Below are 24339 nucleotides of genomic sequence, written 5' to 3'. Positions count from 1 at the left end.
TCTCTGTATTTAATTGACAATAAGCATTCACAATTTCATCTGAACGGAAAGAATAAAAACTTTCATCCCTACTAATAGATAGTATATTTTCTATATCATTTTCTCTATAATAATCTATTAAATTAAATTTTCGACAAAAATTGAAAATGTCCCCTTTAAGTTCATGAAGTCTTGGTAACACTGTTGGTACAAATTTCAAACCTTTATCCAAAACATTCAACTCACAATTCAACAGTGTATAATTTGATAAATTAACCACATACTCACAATCAAATGATGACAAAACATGTAAATCAGTCCCATTTACTGCATTTAAATGTCCACTGGTATGTATTATTGTCCTTGTGATATCCCTGTCCATTCCAACTCCGCTTCCGATTCTCTTGTGCCCCACAAAATAAATTCATGTAGTTACCATTCCCTGGTTTAGGAAGAACTGGAAATTCTTCCCCATTATATTCACCTTCAGTAGTAGAAGCACCACTTTCCCCCAATGTATAGGCACGCCCTCCTCTATTAGCATTGTTTTTCTTTTCTTCAAACCTTACTTGCTGACATTTTGCTTTTGGATTGGTGGCCACTAAGAAGGCTCGTTTGTTGTCATAATCTTTCAGATCTCGGAACAGTTTATTATTTTTTCTTTCTATAACCTCTTTTTCAAAAACCACCAGTTGTTCATTAATTTTTAACAAAAATTGTTGCAAATCATCATTAGTAGTTTTACTTGTAATGTCCTTACACACTCCTTTTATTTCTTCTCTTAATTTCTGTCTTTTTAAAATGTCTCTTTCAACCAAGATGTGTACCCATTCAAGGCTACATCTATGTGCCGCTGCTACCCATCTATCATGAAATGATCTATCTTCCACTATTTGGATAGGGAAGGAAGGGAACTCTGCCTTGCCAGCCTAGAGGTCTGTGCAGTGATGATCACACAGACTGGAAGCACACTGGACTGCATCACCCACAGGCTGGAGGCTCCAGCCTACTCACATCTTGTGGGGAAAACCAGAACAGCCTAAATTCACTGAATATGTTTGGGGGCTGTATTCCCCCATTATTTGCTTTGTTCAGGTGTTTTGTGCTAAAATGTTGACAGCTATGGTGAGAACTGAATTCACTAAATGGTAGCCATTTAAGTTTCAGTCTTCCTTTCTTTCCTAAAACAGATGATGTGGCATAGTGGTATGTTGCTCTGATTGTTTTGCACAGGGTCCTGGGTTCAATATTTGGCAGTGAAATATATGGTGATAACACAGCATTTTATTCTAACAACTTTCCAACATTATACAAGCAATGTTTAAAATGTGTTCCTGTTTTCTGGTCTTTTGCCCCCCCCCCCAAATTTTGGATTTTTCCAAATTTCTTGTGCTGCAAAGTTCAGAGATGCAGCTGAGTGTCAAGTAGATTTTACAAGAAGCTGAGAGCTGCAGGGGAACAAAAGTTAAGTGCTGCTTATGCTGAGTCTGCTTGTGCTGTTAATATCACAATAGGCAGTGTACTTGCTTTTGATGCAGAAGGCTGTGGGTTCTACTCCCACAGTAAGTAGATGCATTCTGATAGTGTACTGTGTTGTAAAGGGGGTGGATGCTGCAGTCCTTTTTGGTGAAGATACCTAGTAACCATGAACCTGTTATCAGTTTGCCATCCATTCCCTACTGCAACATTACTAGCTTACCGTTTTTTTTTTTTTTAATGCAACTTAGGCAATTTATTCCTCAAGGGCAATAGGCACTTTATTTGTAGAATAAACAATGAAATATAAAGTTGTTTGCTAGCAGCAACCTCTTCAATAGTTACAGATTTCTTTAATGTGGAATTATTTAGATGACTTTTACTTCTTTAGAGATTGTACATATTTACTGATACTGGTGGACTGTAGAAGTTTGAGTAGACTTTTATGATAGAAATGTTCTGAATTGGGCAGTTTTGTCATTATTGGTGCATGCATTTTGTTTCATTGTTTACGGAAAAATGTTCTGAATTGGACAATTTTGTTATTATTGGTGCATGCATTTTGTTTCATTGTTTACTGGAAAAATGTTCAAAGCAAATTTCAAACACCTTCTAGCAACTGCACTATATTGTACAAGGAATATAATTTAATACAATCAGGAAGGTGTATCAAAGACCACATGTATGTTTCGTGTCCAAGGGGCCTATGATTTGAAAACAGCCCAAAGTTAATCTTTTAACAGCATTTTCTTTGAATGTAGGTTTCAATGCTGTTTCAATGAATGTGAGTTTCAAGGGCAGAGAAGTTTTAATGCTAAGTCTGTTTTCATTGTGAGATTGCATCACTTTATTTAGCAGCTGTCTTAGTGTCTGTGCTGTAAAATGCAAAATAAAACTTTCAAATGAAATCCAAATCATCGTAAAAGTAAAGCAGTATGCACATTAGTGTTTATGGTAAATGGGGTGAAATAGCCAAGTAATGGTTCATTGGAATGGGTGCAGGGGGGAGACTCCATTCGACCATGATTTTGTGAGGGGGAAGGGCGGCAAACTCAAAGATAGCCTCGGCTGAACTATACCTCTCAACTGTCCAGATTTTCACAGAATTAATAGATTTTTGCTTCTTATTTTTGGTTTGTTCCTCATAAAATGTGTGGTTTTCTGGCAAATAATTTGGGAATTAAGTCACTAAATAATGACAGACACTGTGTTTCAGACTTCATAACCTTCAGAAAAATGCATGCTAAAGCAAGACCTGTTATTCTATCAATTGTCTCAGTTTATACAACAATTTATAGTACTGTTTATATGTTCCCCCAGTATATACGCCTTGTCCAGATTTCCTGCATTAACAGGTTGAGAGGTACGTGCAAATAAATTTCTTTATAGAATTAGGCATATCCAAACCACTCAACTGTCCCCAATTTTGTCTCAAAATGTTGCTCTTCCCCTAATAATCCAGCTGCAAAGTGGCAATTTTGGAAGAAAACGTGGAGGGCTTACAATAAAAAAATAACTGTAATAATCAGAGTTATAGATTACTTTTATTTCAGAAATGCATGTAGATTCTTTTATTTTGTCAGCTGCTCAAGTTAGCAGTACTAATATTAAAAAGTGTCCCTTCTTTAACAGGTTCCCAGCTGTATTGTGTGGCTATTTTATATTTTTGCATCACATTTTTGGTCCACTTTTCATAAAATTGTGCTTTTTTGGCAAATTTGTGGCAAATCATTAAAGACTGACGTTAGAAAATAATGACAGACATTTGAGTTTCAGATTTCATAACTTTAAGAAAATTCATAATAATGCAAGACCTAATATTCTATTATCTAAGTTTATAAGAGCAATAATTAAAAATTGTCCTCATTTTTGGGTCTTTGTCCCACTTCTATGTATGGCTCTGTCCATATTTCTTATTCTGAGGTTGAGAGGTATGACAAATGTGTCAGGGCCATCACAGTCAGCCAGAGACATTTCAAATTGTGACATACTTGTTGCACCCCACTCCCCCATGTAGTGACTCTGGATGTGTCCAAGCAAGGCAAGGAGCAGTTATGCAGTGTAAATGTGCAGAGTATCCCCCATCCAAGGTAGACACAAGTGTTACTTTTATTCTGTTCAAAAACAAACAATTTACCCAAGACAAGGGCACAAGCAAATAACAAATAAGGACACGGCCACTGCCCAACGAATGTTGAAAACTCTAGCACTGCTCAAAACAACACAAATCCAGGCAGGAAATGTATATAATCCACAGCCACATAAATTTATTGCAGACTTAGCGCTTTCACCTCAAAAGGCATCATCAGAGTCAAAAGGCTGTTACTACAACCATCTTTTAAATGCTAAAGCCTGTAAACAATGAAATCATAAACCAATTAATTAATTAATTAAAAACAATTTAGACATTAAAACATTTAAACATTTAAACATTTCAACATTTAAAGATACACTCATCCACCTTAAAGAGCCTTTGCAAAAAAAATTATTAATTAAAACTTTAAACACAGCTGATAGTAAAACAGTTATGTTGTTTATCCTATTATTGAAATACCAACTTTTAAAGTCCCAAATTTATAATTCCCAAATTTATAACCAAACACTTGTTTGATTGTTTATAGTTTTATATTAACTGTAACTTATAAATTGATTTTCCATTTAAGAAATTGATTACTTGCAAGATGCTAAATAACAAAATCAATGCAAATATTACTATCCAAAAACAAGCTGAAATAGTCATATTTTATTGTAGTACTTTTAGTGCAATAGAATGTAAATAGGTCCACTCCTACACAACCTGGGATCTATGTATCAAAAGTGGTTTAACAGAAATGTAATCATTAAGCCCAGGGTAGGACATGGCATTTAAACGAAGCTGCCATTCCATTTCCTTTAAAGCTACCTTATTCTTGATGTCACCACCACTATCCAAGGACACCCTATCAATAACAAAAAACATATATTTCTTGAAATTGTTACATTTGGTACTGTGAAGGTATAGAGCATTGTGGGAATCCTTGTTTTTGATGGATCTAAGATGCTCTGGGATCCTATCCCTTAGTCTGCGGGTAGTCATCCCAAATAGAATGATAGGATCCCAGAGCATCTTAGATCCATCAAAAACAAGGATTCCCACAATGCTCTATACCTTCACAGTACCAAATGTAACAATTTCAAGAAATATATGTTTTTTGTTATTGATAGGGTGTCCTTGGATAGTGGTGGTGACATCAAGAATAAGGTAGCTTTAAAGGAAATGGAATGGCAGCTTTGTTTAAACGCCATGTCCTACCCTGGGCTTAATGATTACATTTCTGTTAAACCACTTTTGATACATAGATCCCAGGTTGTGTAGGAGTGGACCTATTTACATTCTATTGCACTAAAAGTACTACAATAAAATATGACTATTTCAGCTTGTTTTTGGATAGTAATATTTGCATTGATTTTGTTATTTAGCATCTTGCAAGTAATCAATTTCTTAAATGGAAAATCAATTTATAAGTTACAGTTAATATAAAACTATAAACAATCAAACAAGTGTTTGGTTATAAATTTGGGAATTATAAATTTGGGACTTTAAAAGTTGGTATTTCAATAATAGGATAAACAACATAACTGTTTTACTATCAGCTGTGTTTAAAGTTTTAATTAATAATTTTTTTTGCAAAGGCTCTTTAAGGTGGATGAGTGTATCTTTAAATGTTGAAATGTTTAAATGTTTAAATGTTTTAATGTCTAAATTGTTTTTAATTAATTAATTAATTAATTGGTTTATGATTTCATTGTTTACAGGCTTTAGCATTTAAAAGATGGTTGTAGTAACAGCCTTTTGACTCTGATGATGCCTTTTGAGGTGAAAGCGCTAAGTCTGCAATAAATTTATGTGGCTGTGGATTATATACGTTTCCTGCCTGGATTTGTGTTGTTTTGAGCAGTGCTAGAGTTTTCAACATTCGTTGGGCAGTGGCCGTGTCCTTATTTGTTATTTACTTTTATTCTGTCCTTGATTTTGCAGAATGTTCTGGTTTCTGTCATATTTTTATCCTGTTGATTTATGCTTATTATTACTCAGAAAGTGTCTGTTGCTCTGTGTTTAAGTAGCAATGCTTTAATGACCATCGGGTAAGTTTGTCTGAGATTGTAAGATGCAAGTAAGCTTTAATAAGCATACTGTTAAAGAATTGCCAACATTGAAAGCCTTTCTGTTGTTGCCATGCAGAGAATACTTACATAACTAGATAATGTATAAGCCTTGGGTATTGAAATGCATATGACAGTATTTGTAATAAAGGACAGGATTACATTATTTTAAGAATGTCATTACATTTGTTGGAGACTTGCAGTCATCTTTGCAGGCTTTACCTGTAAACCAAACAGAATGCCAATCTATAATGTGTGGTCCATTACCTGTACAGTAATCCTTTAAGCAATGTATCTTGAGCTTGTTTCTTGTTTGCTTTTCATGTTTTACTTTGATCATGTTTTCCCCATGAAACAAGTAGATAGTTGTCAGACAGCAGGTCTTTTTTGGATAAGAAACATTTTTACAAGTGGAGGTATCACAGAGATTGCTACTTTCAGCATGTTACTTGGTACTTTAATAAAGCTGAATATCAATTATAATTAGAACTGCAGTGCAAGGAGAAGTGGTTTGAGTTGAGTGCTGATTGTTTTTCTTATACTTGATTTTGACTGTCATTCCAGTAATGTATTTAAAAAGTAATTTATTTGTTCATGCCTCACAACCTTTTTGTTTCCATCTAGCTATTAAGTAAGCTGTCATGCAACCAATGCATTGAAATATTTTTTTTCTTCTACTCTTAATTTTGTCTTGATTGGACTCTCATAATGATGGCTTGGCACCCAGGGCAGCATATTTAATTAAAGTTACAGTTTTTGTGGTTTTGAGCATAGCTCCTCCGCTTTCTAGTTGGTCACACCCCTTCCCATTGACCCCACCCATTCACCTGTCTCATGCAGCCCCCCTTTGATTTGAAGTCAACAGCCACCACTGCTCAAAAGTGAGTTTGTCATCTATTGTTATGCTTATCAATTTAGTTGTTTTCACTATTTCAGTTTCTCTACTATCTTTAGAAAAGATTTGGAAGTCTATATCTGGTGGTTTTGTAGAAAATATTAAAAGTTTAGTTTTGGAGGGTTTTAAGAACAGTTGTGCATTATTTAGCCAGGATTTAATCAATATGAAAGCATTTTGTGTAACTGTAAGGAGGTCTGAAAAATTGTTGGATCATGGAATCATTGGCACATTGGAGGAGATGACCTAGTTGAGGAAGCTTTGTGAAGATCATTGATGAAGGTATTAAAGAGTAGTGGCCCTAGAATGGATCCTTGTGGAACACCAATGTTGCTTGCTTGATAATCAGATTGTACATTATGCCATCTTACTGATTGTTCCCTGTTGTTTAGGTAGGAGGTAAACCAGTCGAGAGATTTGGGGGAGCATCCTAGTTTTGATAGTTGATTTAGTAGTTTAGCATGTGATGCTGTGTCAAAAGCCTTAGATAGATCCAGTAAGATTACAGAAGTAGGGTGACCAGCATCCTACACTTTGTTGACAGTATTGGGAGAGGGCAAGAAGAGCATTATCAGAGATGTGTTTAAGTAAATGTGTCTGAACACATTTTTCTAAGATTTTTGATAATGGAGAAAGTATAGAGATAGGGTGATAGTTAGAGAGATCACAGGAATTTCCCTTTTTGTAATGGAGTAATAATAGATTTTTTCTACAACTGGGGGACATAGCATTCTGTGATAGAGCAATTTATAAGAATGCTAATTGGATATGCGATTGCATTTGCTGCTAGTTGTAAATATTCTGGGGGAAGATTATCTGTGGAAAGAGCAGATTTTGAGTGTGTTTAGGTCTTTGAGTATAAGAGAGGTGGGTACAGGCTGAATAGTAAATGATGGAGCTAAGGGAGTACTTGTAGAGGCATCTAAGGAAGAGGGTCTGTTATTATCAAGTAAGGAATTTGTGGTATATTGGGAGTTTGAGTTTGTGTCTGTTGATGAGTCTTTGATTAGCTTTTGAATGGTGGAAATGAAATGTGTGTTGAAGTCATGGGAAATTTGTTGGAAAGTCTTATCGGATGCAGGGGATGGAATTTGTAAGGTGCCAGGATTAAGTAGAGTGGAGACAGACCTCCAGAATTTTTTTGGATTGTTGTTTAGGGTAGATAACTGTGAGGAAAAATAGTTTTTTGTTTATGTTGTATGACTAGCTTTTTGGCTTTATTTCAGAGTTGCTTGTAGGTAAGTTCATTTTGTTTTGTTTTATTTTTTTGCCATACTTTTTATGCTTTGTCTCTCCATAAGAAACTTTGCTTGGTCTGTTTTATCAACCAAGGGGCAAGATTAATTTTTATTTGCTTGGTTTGTATTGGAGCTAAGCTGTTGAGAGTATCCGGGAAAAGTTTGTTGAAGTAGTTTACAGCCTTGTCTAAGGGGAATGTTTTATTAGGACCCAGTTTTGAGCTTTCAAAATGCTTAGGAAATTATTTTGCTTGATGTGGGTAAGATTCCTGGATGTTCTTTAGGAGTGTGTTTTGATTATTTGAGGGTGAGTCCTATGGGTCTGTGCTGGGAGGTGTTCACTTAGCATGTTGGGTAGGGTGCTTGCGTTTGAGTAATTATGAGAGTGGGATACTAATATCCAATCTAAGGTAGACTTGGATACTGTGGATAGACCATGGGTAGTAGTAGTGATAAGCTGTGTGAAGCTATGCAGATTTATACTTTTGACTGGAGAGGAAGAAGTTAGGTTTAGCCAATTAATGTTGGTGTCTCCTAGGATTATAGTTTCATGTGAGATATTCTGGTTTATCCAGGAGAGAAAATCCTCTAGAATGTGAATATTGTGGCCTTGGGAGATGCATACTACTGCAATTGTTGCTATTAATACAAAGGGATGTCAGTAAAAGTTCTAAGTTTCCAAATGAAGGGACTGGTTTGAAGTAAGTTGTAATATTTAAGGAGTTTTGATAGATTAATGCTATGCCTCCTCCCTTCTTGTGCAGTCTATCAGACCGAATAATGTTGTATCCTGGTGGAAGCATCTCAGTGTCAGCAATATGCAGTTTTAGCCATGTCTTAGTTACTGAAAAAAATGTTCGGGGTGTGGATAGTTAGTCAGGCATGAAATTTATTGATTTTATTGCATATACTGCATGTGTTTATTGTTATTAGATGTACCTGTTGTTTTTTTTTGGATCTGAAGTGGGTTTTGGAGGGTAATTTGGACCGGGATTGGGATGGACATCCCCACATTGTGTTAGGGAGAGCAGAAGGTGATTAATATATATGGATTCACTTTATATCCTCGAAGTACTGAAATATCAAAATTCAGAATTTCGAGACTATAAAGTCGAAACCTGAAAACAACGAAAACTCAGAAGTGCGGAATTCAAAATCTCGCACCCAGGAGATTTTGAATTAGCGCTTCTACTCCATACACACATTCCTTCCTCCCCACACACAAACACAAGCTTTCTACTACATAAATGCAGGGGGCCATGCAGCCACACCCCACCTGCTTAAATATTCTAACTCCGAGGTTGCACTATACAAGAACACACAAAACACCACTACACAAGCTACATTCTCCTCGCACACACACATCACAGCAGCAAAGCACACTAACACACTCCATGGCCCCTATCTAAAACCCTTAACAAATAAACACTTACCTGAATCCACAACCACAGTGAAACACCGGAAGTGCTAATTCAAAATCTCCAGTGTGCAAGGTTTTGAATTTCACGCTTCTGAGGTTTTGTTATGTTCAGGATTCCACTTTATGGCCTCGAAATACTGAATTTCGATATTTCAGTATTTCGAGCTTCTAAACTGAACTGAATCCATATATAGATATATATATATATATATATATATATATATATATATATATATATATATATATATATATATATATATATATAAATATAAATATATATATATATATATATATATATATATATATATATATATATATATATATATATATATATATATACATATATATATATATATATATATATGTATATATACATACATAAATATGCATAAATATATAACATCTAGAAACACATGACATCTGAGGTTCATGCTGCTGCAACCTAGAAGTCTAAATCAGAAAATGCACTCACTGGAAGTATTCCTTAAAATGGGGAACAATGACATCTGTGCTGTAACAGAGACCTAGTAAAAGGCAACAGGAAGCACCCCTGCACTACCAGCCTATAACTCATTACACACCTTTTGGCTGCAGAACTTGGACTGAAGATCCAAAGGTGGTGGTATTTCCATATTCATAAAGGATGCACACACCTCCAGAGTGGTAGACCAACATTATGCATCACAGATCCTGCTCGTATAGCTAACATTGGGTAAGACAGTGATTCAGGTTGTAGCCTGCTATAGGTCCCCAAATATGTTCCAAGGCTCACACTCCATGTTCCTAAACACCATGGAGAATATTAGTGCCCAACCTAACACTGTCATACTGGTTGACTTCAACTACCCCACTATTCACTGGGAAAGCTACTCATGTACCGATGCACTTGAATATCACATCAACCTGGTTCTTACTAACATGGGCGACTGTTGCTGTACACCAATAGTCAACTCCTCCCTTGTTATATATGACCAAAAAGTAATCATGTTTTGAAATTCCACAGCCCTCCCACCCCCCTGCATGGGTAACTACCACAAAAAGCCTTTCCAAAGCTAACTATGGCCTCCTAAAAACAGAGGTGGCTAACCCCACAGCACCCATGCAAATGGAAAGTAGTTGCATGACTGCTGAATCATACAACTATGCACTATGAACACGTACACAAATGCATGGATACTGCCATACCCAATAGAACAAGACCCTCACCTCCAAAAAAAGAAAGCCAATCTGGTGGTCCCCGGACATAAAGAAACTATACAACAGAAGGAGGGAACTGATACAGAATAAGATGAATTTCAAAGACTGGAAAAAATACCCTTATCATCCTCAATTAAAAGTTGAGATCCCTCATCAAATACTACAAATTTAGCTGTGAAAGCAGAATTGCCGCATATAGTAAAGACAACCACAAGGCCTAATACAGTTATGTAAAGACTCTCCATGGCAATACCAAAATTTGATCTGAGCTACTACACAATGGTACCTCCTAGAATGAGCCAACAAATATTGCCAATATACTGGCTGACATATTGAGTGCAAGCTTCCCCCCCCCCCAAGGACCAATCACAATACCAGTGCAATGCCAAGCACCCAACATTACTGCTGCACAGGTTAAAACACCACTGTCCAAGGCCAAGAATGCAGCTTCTATGGGACCTGACAATATCCCTGGCTGTGTTCTACATGAACTACAGAGTGACCTGGCACCTCACCTGTGTGCCGTGTTGAAGCACAGCCTCACCACAGGCTTTATCCCTACTGAATTGTGCACTGCTAGAGTCACCCCTCTCCACAAAGGAGGTGCGACTACAGACCCCGGGAACTACCACCCCAATTGCCTGGCAAATCTGTTATGCAAAGCTATGGTATGCATCATCATGCAACTAATAAACAGGGATATGGGAATCTGCAGACTCAGGATCCCACAAAGTTTATTTTTGTGAAGGGTAGGTCATACCTGCTCAATCAACCTGGTCAACTTCTTGGAGTCAGTCACCTGAGCTGTGAATGAAGGCAAGGTGGCACATACAGCCTACCTTGACCTGGCCAACGCCTTTGATAACATTCCCCACTCAAAAATCATGCAAAAACTCACTAAGCTAGGCATCAACCCCTATATCACTAGGTGAGTTGCAAACTGGGTCACAAGTAGGACTCACAGTGTGGAAATAGCTGACTCCAAGTCAGACTGCTGAATAGTCATAAGTGGAGTCCCACAGGGTTCTGTCCTGGGTCCTCTCATGTTTGGTATCAATGTCTCTGAAGTCCATGCCAACATGAAGGGACTCTGGCTGACAAAGTCTGTAGACAATTGCAAGTTGGGAGCTATTATTAACTACCCAAGTGAAATTGGCATCCTACTGAAAGGCCTCACTGAGACCAATGACTGGTGTCAGAGCCATGGCCTTAAGCTCAATGTCAGAAAATGTGTTGTCGTCCCCTTTGGGGAAAACCCTGTTCCCATGACTTGCCACATTGATGGTAGTCCCCTGAACAAAGAAGGCATTATAAGAGATCTGGGTACACAGGTTGACAGCAATGTCACTCTTGACCACCACATTGCCACTGTGGTTAGAAAGTCCTTCTATGTGGCACATCTCAGTACTAATGCATTAGCATCCAGGAAGGAAGATGTCATTGTCCCTCTATACTGTACTTGACAGAGTGATACAGTTTAGCATACATATTCTGATGGATGTGAGTTAGGAAAATGAAATGTATGCCCTCATTTTCTGACAACAATCATATCATCACAGTGATTTACCAGAGAAATTAGAATAATCTGTAAAACAGACCAGAAATATGAGCAATAAACCAGCTCATTCTGAAACAATCCAGCCAGTTAACATGTATGCTAAGAACCCCTTACTGCAATGAATGGGAGGGTGGCCTAATGGTTAAGGTATTTGCATTATAAACACAAAGTGCAGGGTTTGAGTCTCACGAGAGATAATTGGCTAGGCTTAAAATGGCTCACAAGGGCAGTTAGCCTAGTACTAATCTATGAACCTATTAATCTGGGTCAAGGCTGACAAAGTGGTGGGTGAAAGCCATGAAAATGGGGATGTATCTGAAGTACTGGTATAGATAAGCTAGCACAATTGCTGTAGTAACACCCTCCTGTGTGCTCTAACATATATTCAGTGAAATAGCACAAGTAATTGAAATAGGAAATCTGCTATGGGTAATTACACATGTATTTGCAAATATATCAGGCACTACAGGGATGTAACAACACTGACAGACACCACTGTGAAAGTGCATACCCACAACCAATATCACCACAGTCACAGTCACATACCAGTAAGTCAAGTGAACAGTAAAGTATACAGATTGTGTGAACAAATACATCATTGTTTGCCAGTCACACACTAGCCCTACATATACAGTCCCAATTCTCAGTGTAGTCTGAATCCTGACCTTGATACAGGACATGTTTCAGTCTGCCCCTACAAACACATACAACCAATAGATCAGCAAAAACTGGAGCAGCATGCACAGTCAGATAAAGAAAGAGCCATAATGCTTACATCCATGTGTACACAATCCTGACAGTCTGTTAATAATGGCCAGACATACACAGGACTCTCACATGTACAGTTCACCTCAGAATGTACAGGCTCAGGACTCATATCTATGGCCTCTTCCCTGATATGTCTGTGGGTCTACTACATCACTGGGATGGTAGCAGGAATGAATGCAAGAAATAAAGATACTAAATATGTCTGAGCCTCATTGACATCTGGACAAAGCCTGACATCATTTGGGGCAGAGGCACAAACACAGGGGTAGATTGGACATATTGTTGTCATACATTCAGACAGTTGCAGATGTTACTGGGTTTGTTGTAACATATCCTTTAGGAGTAATATGAAGTCAGTAATACCAATAGATGTGAGTATTTACTGACTGCATTCCCCAGAGTCCATAACTGATTTACCAAGGACACCAACTGTCTGGTGAACAGACAAAACGTAACAGGCAAACATGTGGCCAGTCTGTGGACAGCGTGCCAGTGAAGTGATATGTCAGAGACATATCACTGTCAGTCATGAAGTCACTCACTAAATGCATGTCCACAGATACTCTTAAATCTATCAATCCACCATGTGTGTAACAGCACTGATGACATAGAATCTGTTTACAAATCTGGGGATATGTCCCACATGCTGTTTGGCTGTATCCACATGTCCTGTACTGTGGCATATTGCCACCTACTGTATGTGAATCTGTAGCCCACCATCTCTGTAATGTCCCTCACACAGACAAGCAAAAGGGGCAAGGCCCACATTAAGGAATGCCCCATATGTTGGAACTAGCAGCAGTGTCCAGGCCCACAGCACAATACTATGGGGACACCTACATAGTGGTATGGCATTAGCAATACCTGACATCTGCACATCTGTACAGAGGAAAGACAGAAAATAGATAGCCAACAGGTTGTGCATTAGGATGAATGTTTTGAAAGATAGAAGTATGAAATTGAAAGGTATGCCATTACTACATGACAGCAGTTCTCAATGACATGTCCACAAAATATAGTAGTCTACACTTAATATCATAATATCATATCAATATCCAATAGGAGATACATAAAAACATACAGCTCAAACACCAAGAACAAGATAATCAGTACTCAGAGTCACAGCTTTGCATGCAGAGGTGTACGGTTCAAGTACTACACTCTGCTATCTACTTTCACTTGGAAAAGCACTATTCAAAGTACTAACATAATGATAAAATATGTGTTAAACTATTTTTGTCAACCAGTACACTGTAGCTGGTGTAACATGCAAGTGTGACTACATATAACCTGGGATACTACCCATGTCTAAAACAAATAGAAAAAAAAGATTGCAGTACTACCCATGTATATACAGGTGTCCCATACAGTATAGTCACACCCCTTCCGACTGTAATGACAGCACATAGAAGCATGTTATGTACAGGAATTTAAATACACTTATTAAAGATGTCATTACCCTGCTATTTTATCAGCCTGGAATGTGATCAATGGTTATCAGAGCTGAGCTATGCTTAGCAGGTTTAAGTATTGCTTAAATGTAAAGGCTAAGCAGATTTGCGCACTGCTAAGTGAAGCCTACACGGTGTAAGCACCTATTCATTTGATCGTACGTTAGCAGCACTTACCATCTCGCAAACCCACGCAAACACACTTAAAGCTGCTCAAGACTGCCTTAATCACTCTGTATCCAACAGTCATTGTTCTGCTTAGCAAGAAAATAAACAGCCCTTGCAGGTCTTGAACCCAGGACCCTGCACACCACAATCAAAGCAATTTATCAGGAAGCCAACTCAGATGGAGGGCTTTAGGATGTTTTCTCAAACATACCCTACTTTTCAGAGTTTACTGTGCAATTAAGAAGGATTGGTATCTACAAATATATATTTATCTGAAAAGAAACATATACATAGAGAGAGAGAGAGAGAGAGATCGAGATACATATATGTGTATAACAATATATAGATATATTGCCAATAAATACTGAGGTGTGTGTATATAAATATATATATATATATATATAGAGAGAGCCCCCCTGCACCCCACATGTAGGGGTTGTGCCCCAACACACCCCCTACTTAAATATAACAACTCAGAGATGCCACTACAGTGGGAAAAGGGAATATTCCCATTCCACGCTGTAGTGTGACTGCCAAAGTCAATGTTCAAAGTTTCACTACTTCGAATAACTGGACTTGGTGAAGTGGGTTTGAAAAAGTGAAACTTCAAACATCTGCATGGATCCGATATATATATATATATATATATATATATATATATATATATATATATATATTTATATATATATATATTTATATATATATATATAGGTTTACTATTATATCATCAAGTACAAGCAGATCGAGAGTCACTTCTTCGAAATACTGGCATCATCGAACACAAAGACAGAGAACCAAATTATCAAATGCATAGATTGCGAAAGCAGGAAGTAATTCGCACAATTGCATTTGTGTAAATGAATGTGACTAACTTTAGAGTCGCATATAGAATGACGCTCTTTATCTTATTAGAATGGGACTGAATCTGATGTGAAGGCAATTGCATGCACCACAGCTCACATACTCAGATGACGTGAACAGGAACAGTAAATTGATATGGAATCTATAAATCAGGTATTGTACCGTGCATCACAGTGGAGATTCTCTATGTGCAATTCACCCAAACTGGTAGTAAATACATTGAAGTATTAGAAATAGAAATGCAAAGCAACAATGAAGTAAGAGTTTGTCAATAACTGCTTCAGAAATTTCCTGTGATGCTGTAATACGTTTAAAAAGTGTATGATGGTACATAGTGCAGGGATATTTGATAATGCTAAGACTCTCTGCTTGATACATTCACTATGTGAAAACTAATATTAGTATTACTCTGTCAGGTATTTTGCAAGGGTAGTAATGTGTGCATGGTACATGCAGAATGTAGATAAAACGTTAATATATGTATATATGTCTTCTATTGCCAGGTACATGACACTGTGGCTAATGTTGAAAGTCCAGGAACAATAAATGCTGTCTACAGTACTGTAAACTCACAGAAGGGAAAGAAAATATTGTTAATCAAAGGTTATATTTATTATCTAGAAAAGGTGTCTGGTGAAAGGAAATACTGGTGTTGCTCTTTAAAGTAAAGTGAGAGGTTTAAAGGAAAGTACATAACAGAGGTGGGTAGTGAAGGACAAATTTTGAAAAAAATACTCCCCATTTTCATTCTCCTGATCCAGTTAAGCCAGAGTCTAGTAGAGTGAGAGACGCTATTAAATGGAGAGCTGAGCAGAGTGTAGAGGACCCCTGTAGGGTTGTATCGGAGGTTATGGTGACCACAGCTGCTGATGTTGCCACTGATCTGCCAAACACAAATGCTTTGAAACAAGTGGTTGTGAGGACACAAAATAAAGGCAGAGCATCTGCCTTTAAGGATTTTACTAACCTGAAGGCTCTCATTCCTGAAATGCTGCCCATCAAAGGTGGGACATTTTTAATTAGGCATGATGGTGATGAGGGACTATCTCACAGTATTGTTCTGATCACAACTATTAATAATCTCAGGATTATGTGTAATGCAGACTTTGTAATGGTGGATGGACCCTTTCCTATTACTACCTCTGACTGTAAGCAAATTTATAGCATACACTGCACAATGTGTGATAGTGGAAACCACAGAATCATCCCAGTAGTGTATGGCTTACTATCCACAAAAAGTGAGATATGTTATGACTACTTCTGGATGAATGTGCTAAGTCTATGTCAAGAATATGGATTAACATTCACTCCAAAGAAGATTATGAGTGATTTTGAAAAAGAAGCAGTCAAAGCTATTACCCGGCATGTTCCAAACACAGCTGCCAAAGGCTGCTGGTTCCATTTTTGCCAGATTGTATGGCAACAAATACAAAAATGCCACTTGGCAGCTGAGTTTGGACAAAGTAGGTCATTTTCATTCCTGTGTAAACAGATACCTGCCCTAGCCTTCCTAAATTCTGCAGCTGTCATACCAACTTTTGAAACCATTGAATGTGAGATGCCTGATATTGCAAATCCATTGTGCACATTTTGAAGGAAACCTATTTACTAGGTAAACCAAGAAGTTATGGCATGAGAGGGAGCCCATCTGAAAGAATTCCCCCGCTGTTTGACATTTAATTTTGGAATCACTATGATACCTGTACAGAGGGATTCCCATGATCTCAGAATGCAGTTGAGGGGTGGCATCGCTGCCTACATAGCCTACTGGGTAGGAAAAAGTTGTACATCATAGATATATTGCATGCTATCCAGTTAGAACAGAATAATGTTGAGGACCTAGTATCAAGGTTATTAATGTCTGCACCTCCATCCCCAAAACGCAAATGTCTGCTAGAGACAGAAGATGCTTTTAGGAAATTACTTCATAAATGTGACACTTTCACATGCAGGGGATTCAAGGAACTAGTAGCAAAACACTGCACATTTTAGTGGCTCTTTTCAATATGGAATCTGACAGATTTATACATTTCACTGGGTATGATTGGTGCTTTTTACATATAGGACGATGTTGCTTATTACAATTTGCTTTCATGACTTCAGTAATATGGAGTTCATGTCTTTTACAACTGGTCACGGGTGTTTGCATCATTAAAAAGAACTATGGAGTGTACCTTTAACTTTTGAACTGGAGTGTTACCATTGGTATGTGCAGTATCTCTACATGTGCGGTAAAATACAACTTACAGATACCGCAAGTGCAGGATTTTATGGCACTGCTGTTACACATCATATTATATTGTACAAATGATTGTAAAGCTATACTCTACTGATGAATTTTGTCAAATTAGACATTGTTTAACACGTCTCGATGTTTCTTTTATTCTGTATTTTGTTATTCTGTGTTTTTTCTGATATTCACGTAATTCATCTTTGTGTGATTCAGTTGCATAGTAGTAAATCAGATTTTATATATATATATATATATATATATATATATATATATATATATATATATATATATATATATATACACATATACATACATATGTGTGTGTGTGTGTATATATATATATATATATATATATATATATATATATACATATACATATATACATATATATGTATATATATATATATATATATATATATATATATATATATATATACATACAGAGAGAGAGAGAGAGATGCATATATGTCTCAAAATGTCTGTACAAACATATGCTGCTGATAGACCACCCATAACTAGGGCAAGATGCATAGTTGGATACAAAAGGACCCATGACACTAACATCTGCCCCCCCCCCCCCACAGTCCAAATAAACAAGTGAAGAGTACACTGCTACAAAATCATGATAGGCCATACACAATGGCCAGGCATACAACAACCTCTTAGCAAAACAACTAAAATGACTGAACATAGCAAAGAGAAATACAACCAGCCAGTGTTTCACACATTTATTATACTCTGATGTCCTGGCCAAAGCATTCAAGGAGTAGAACATTACAAGAAATACTTGCCTTAATCACAAGAAGCAATTAATACTTAATTACATAATTAAATACACAGTTTCCAATTACACTCCTCATTTAACCCCCTAAGGGATAAAATATCACATTTAATATTAATACATTGAGTCTGTACATAACAATTCTCCTTTTATGAATATTTAATCAAACTGAGGAACCGATTTTTTCCAAAACAGTACCTTGGAACCTACTACTGTCCCCATGGCAAGATTTATTCAAATGTATGGCTATAGAACTTTCATCTTTCTTATCAGTAATATGTCTCACATGTTCTAATAGTCTAGTTTTAAAACATGTGCTACTCTCACATAAAGTATGTTACAAGTCTATCTAAGAGCATTCTCTATACACCAACCTCTTGAATGTGCAGACTTCAACATGTTTCCAGCCTTTCCCCTCAGAAGGAATGACAGCACTTAATAATGATAGACCATTATACCTATCAACCTCCTACTGTATGACATCTGTACAAAGCCTGACATAATTGGGGGACAGAGGCCCAAATACATGGCCATACTTGAAATATTGCTGTTATACACTGAGAAAGTTCCTGGTGTTATATGGTTTGTTGTAACATATTTTTTTCTGAGGGATATAAAGTCAGAAAAGCAAATGGATGTTACCATTTACAGATTTCAATCACCAGGGTATGGTCCTGATTTGCCAAGGACACCTGTCTGGGGAACAGATCAAACATAACAGGCTAACCTGTGGCCATTATGTGGATACCTACAGTTGAGAGCTATGCAGAGACAGAACTTTGTCAGACAGAAACCCATGAAGAAGTAACATGTACAGACAAACCCTATTAAACTAGAAGTGTTCCAAACATATAACAGCAATACTCACATTCTGTCCCTAAGTCTTGAACCTTCTCCACCATTTAGTTGGCTTGTCTCCACAAGTCTGGTAGTAGCTCACAGAACTCTAGGATGTCTCCCTCACAAGTAAGAGAAAGGGCCAATGCCCACATGGAGTACTCAGTTATAGAAGTGTGTTGCCATGACATTGGCTATTTGAAGAACTACGCAGCTGCTTTGCATGCAATTAGCAAGTGGGGAACACCAATAGGTGCACAGGCCATCACCTGGCCATGAGCATCACCTACAAAAGCCATGCTGCCACCTATTCAAACCAGCTCTACCCCTGTAGTGCACAGAGAGAGAGAGAGAGAGAGATAACAAATACAACATAAACTGGAAAAGAGAAGAAAATAAAGAAAAGGTAAGTGGAAGGTAAGCATGTAATTGAATATAGGACTTGGTCTGTAATAATGGGAAATATGCTTTGGAAGAAAATATGTCCCAACAAGACCTGCTGTACTAATGTCCTGCTGAACATCTGCTATGGCCATAGCATCTGGCCCTCTCTGCAGTGGGAGAGATCATCCATACCTCTCAACTGTACAGATCTTCCCATCATAGTTTTTTGTCTGTTCCTCTTGAAATCTGTAATTTTCTGGCAAATAGCTGAGGATTGAAGTCATCAAGTAATGGCAAACACTTGAGTTTAAGACTCCACATCCTTAAGATTATTCACGGTAATGGAAAATGTATTATTCTGCAAACTTCCTAAGTTTATAACAGGAATATTTAAAGTCTGTCCCTATTTATCCCCAATAATTTTAGGCTTTGTCCAGATGTGATGCTCTAAGATGTTGTGAGTAGGATCACAGCTCGGGAGCCTGACTCACCCTGGGAAAGGACAGCTCACATATGGCAACTGCTGGGGTGTCTGTCAAACAGCTGTGACTGTGCCACTGCGAGGCCATTTAATGGGATGTTGTCCATATCCATATGTTACCTGTGAATATGAGTATGATACATGTTTGTCTTGTAAATCTAAGAGACCTATATAGGGCATGTGCATAGTAAAGTACTGTTGCAGACATGTGTTGAACTGCATGTGAGATACTGAATTAATAACATTCAACTGTACAGTGTTCTGCTGGACAATAAGCACATTTTTGACTATCTGTAGTCACATACACATATACTTGTCTTATGTCAGCCAAACCATTGGCAAGTCTGTGAGCAATGACATTGCAACATAATAGCCTACTTATGACTGGTGGACATCTTCCAGGTTATCACAGTGGTGTCAAAGCCTACTGTGCGATCAACTTGTATGGTGCAGCTATATTAATACAGTATCAATACTGATGTCCCTTTTGTCACCCATTTATGTGTGCCATTGTCTAGACGTCCTGCTATAACAGGTTGAGAAATATGATTGAGCAGCAAGACTGTAAATACAGTGTGCCATACTAACGTAGAACAGAAATGTATACCAAGTATCCCCTGAGCATATGTATGTATGCGTATGTTCAGCTGGAAGACACAAAACTAATAACATGGGTTTCAAGCAGTCATGTACATATTTGTGCATGTTGCACATGTGTGTAATATCAGTGTCAGTGCATACAACAGACATAAATGTGTACAGCTACTGGTTGTTACATTGCCCTGACACTGATATGGGAAATAGATTAGGCATGATTATCAAGTAGTAATCGGAGAAGTTTCCAACTGTGTTATGACCCTCTGTGCATGCCTACCACTAACAGCTATACCAACACCTATATACAGTAGATATCACAAGTGTACACACCCCTGTTAGAATGCCAGGTTTGTGTGCTGTATGACAATGAGACCACAGGAAATCATTTCAAAATGTTTCTCATCTTGAATGTGACCCCTAACCTGTACAATTCCATTGAAAAACAAACAAAGGTGTTTCTGGGAAGGTGAGCAACTATTGCCAAGTGAAGATGTGGCATGATGTTAGAGTCTAAACCAAGATGAATGAATGCTGTAACCATCTCAAGAGATGCATACACAACATATTAGTTTAAGGTTGTGCCCACTCATTCAACTGGCTTATTGTACTGATCATTATTTCCATGTTTTCACAGTCCAGATTGTTATGTTTTCAATTGAATTGTACAGGCTATAGGTCACATTAAAGGTGGGAATTGTTTTGAAATGAGTTATTGTGGTGTCATGTTTCAATTGCACAAGTACCAGGCATTGTAACAGGGGTGTGTGCACTTTATATCCACTGTAGCTATATGGCCTTAGCAGTACCTGACCTGTAAAACTAGCCTCCACCAAGGTAGAGTAAGCCCCTTTGGTGGACAGCAGCAATACACAAACAACCTTATAGGTTGCTATATTGGCTGTACAGGGACACATAGGTGCAGGCAACAACTTGGAAGCAAGTCCACCTCTATCTGAGCAAGCATGTAAGTTCACAGGTGACTTCCTGTAAGGCTTACTATGACTACAAATCAGACATATCCACATCACGAAGGACAATTGCAACAGTGGCTCCACATATGTTGTCAGTTTCATAGGCAACAACACAATTCACTCTGTATTGGGGGTAAAGCACACCTCATACACACATGCCATGGATATAGGCAACCTGAATCAGACAGGTTAGGTGAGAACATCGTCACCCTGTTCACCCCAGTTGCATAGGGGGATATGCACATCAACCATACTCATCTTCTCAGAAATGGTGAGCATGTACATATTGCCTACTGATGGCAACAACAGCAAATCTACAAGGGACAAAATAACATCACTGTTTGCTTCCTACATGAACTCAGGCATGTGCTCACAGCTCCATTACACACCACAGTCAAACACAGACCTGCCACCATCCACACACCATCCACATGGAAGATGGGCACTGTCATCCCTCTGCACATAAATTAATGAAGAATAGAGGAATATGCAATTAAGTGTCCAGCTTTGAGGGGAATAAGATAGGTCAGGGCCAGGAGTGTAATGGAAGCTGCTATAACTATGATAGATTGGAGGGTTATGTGCAGTTGGGATTATTTGCAAGTAATATCCACTGCTAATGTGCAATTTGACAACCGTATGAGGTCCTGTGACCTTTTTTTCTGCTTATGTCTTCCAGGTAACATGCAGAGGCCTCACCTACCGGCATTCCCTGTTGGAGAAGCTGACATCATCACCCAATATGTGATCGAACATTATGCGCTGTTATTTGGATGAAGAGCACAAGATGTGCGGGAGAGGACCACCTTGTTGAACAATCTGGTCCAAAGGGTAAATGATGCTGGTCTGCACAGCAGAACTTATGAGCAGGTGCGGCATCAGGCCACTGACCTCATCCACCATGCCTGTCATTGGGCGTGTGCTATAGTGAGGGACAGGCTAGCCACAGGTGGGGGCCCAGCCATCCAGCCCCCACTAACACCCACCATGGAGCTCCTCACCAACCTTAGAGCACCTGCCCAATGCACAACCCATGAAGTTGAGGAAAGCATTGTGGAGGTGGGTTGCACTCACACACTGGACAAGGACCGTGCAAATAAGGCCCCAGTGCACATTATTGAACACTGTTGCTTATCCATTTCTATCTGTATACTATCTACATGCATATGTCAGATGAGATAGCAGGTCTTGCTGGTGTTTAGTAATGCACAGACGTGTACATCTACGGTGATGGACAGCATATTTTGTAGTACTAGGGGTTGTACTGTTAATGTGCTGAAATGCTGTTTCCACCCATTACAAAGGCCACATCAGTGGCTACTGACATTACCTCTCTCCCACAACTATTTAGGTCCCTCTGGTATACAACTGGGATAGCAGCCTTTAGCTTGTGAGTATGGAATTGTTTTATTGAGGTTTGCCAATACACCGGCCATGTTAAGCCCATGCTATTTGCCATGCACACATTTATTAACCTGCCCATAATGTGTGATGTACATGTTCAGTTTTGTTGGTGTTAACTGCACTGCATCACAGTGGTCACCATGGTGTCATATCTGACGGGTATGTAAGATTCCTGCAGTATACCTCACAACCTGTCAGTGCAAGATGTATGGACAGAGAGAAAGAAAATGGTGGGACAAATGGGCTACAGTAGGGACATGTATGAAACATTACCCTTTTACAGTGGATACAACAGTGTACACACACCTATTAAGATGGCAACTGTTCCTGATATATACAATGACAGACCACAATAATACATTCCACACCTTTTACAATCTGTAATGTGATCCTAACATTAACAATTAACGTATAAAATAACATTATATGTTAGTGCAACAAATATGGGGTATACACACCTTACAAAACACTGGATGCATATTTGTGCAAGCACTCAAAATAACATATTGTGGAGGCAGCTTGTGATGTATTGACAGCATTCACTCTACTTGAGTACACACCCGTCATCAAGTACAGGGCCTCAATGTCACACCAAGTAATGGTCTGCTGTCTGAGAAGTATGTTCATGACATTTCCTCAGTTGCCTGCAACAGAAGTAGCCATGGCCTGCACACATCTTACAAAGCATTAAAAGGGATCCCATGTCTGAAATGTAGCAGTCAGGAGAAGGGAAAAAAAAAACATAACCTCACCATTCCATATACCATGAAAAACAGTGCAGACAGTGATCTAGAGGTGTATTAAATATGGGACAGCAGTGCTGATGAAAAGAACCAGATGTCCATCCAAAACAGGTGACAAAATGTGTCGAAAACTGGTCAAGGAGGCTGCCAGGAGACATGCAGCAACACTGAGGGAGTTGCAGGAATGTCTAGCAAGTACTGCCTGTGTAGTACCAGTGGCAACAATTGCCTGGATTCTGCATAACTGTGGCCTAAGGGGTAGGGTAAGTAGACAGAGATTATCCCCACAAGAAACACCATCCAGGGCTGTGTACAGGTAGCAAAAGCATAACATCAAGTCTCCCAAAGGCATGTGTTGCAATGTGTAATGGTGTCATGACACCAAGGTTCAAACCTACAGACACTATTCATAGAGATATGTGTGGTGCACAAGCAAAACCTCACTTCATCTCAGGGCCACCATCCCCAACTTGAAGCTGGCTGGTGCCAGTGTACACCCTTAAGATTGCTGTTCATTAGCTGGAACTAGGCCTGTAGACATAGTGGAGGTGATTTTGAACACTGCAAAATAACACTCACATGTGGCCCACAGTTGTCAAGCATTTGCAATAAGGCTGAGGGTGGGGAGGGGTTTCGGCTTCAAACACAACAGTGAACTGAAGCATACATCCAAAGCTAGCTATAAATGGCTGTATCTGAACGCATTCAAGGTTATGAATTGGGCCAGCCATAACCGAGACTCAACAGCAATAGT

The sequence above is a fragment of the Protopterus annectens genome, chromosome 6.part0 (assembly GCF_019279795.1).
Source record: "Protopterus annectens isolate FY-2018-M chromosome 6.part0, PAN1.0, whole genome shotgun sequence".
NCBI lineage: Eukaryota > Metazoa > Chordata > Ceratodontiformes > Protopteridae > Protopterus > Protopterus annectens.
The sequence above is the reverse complement of the archived record's forward strand: the minus strand, read 5'-3'. Positions refer to the sequence as shown.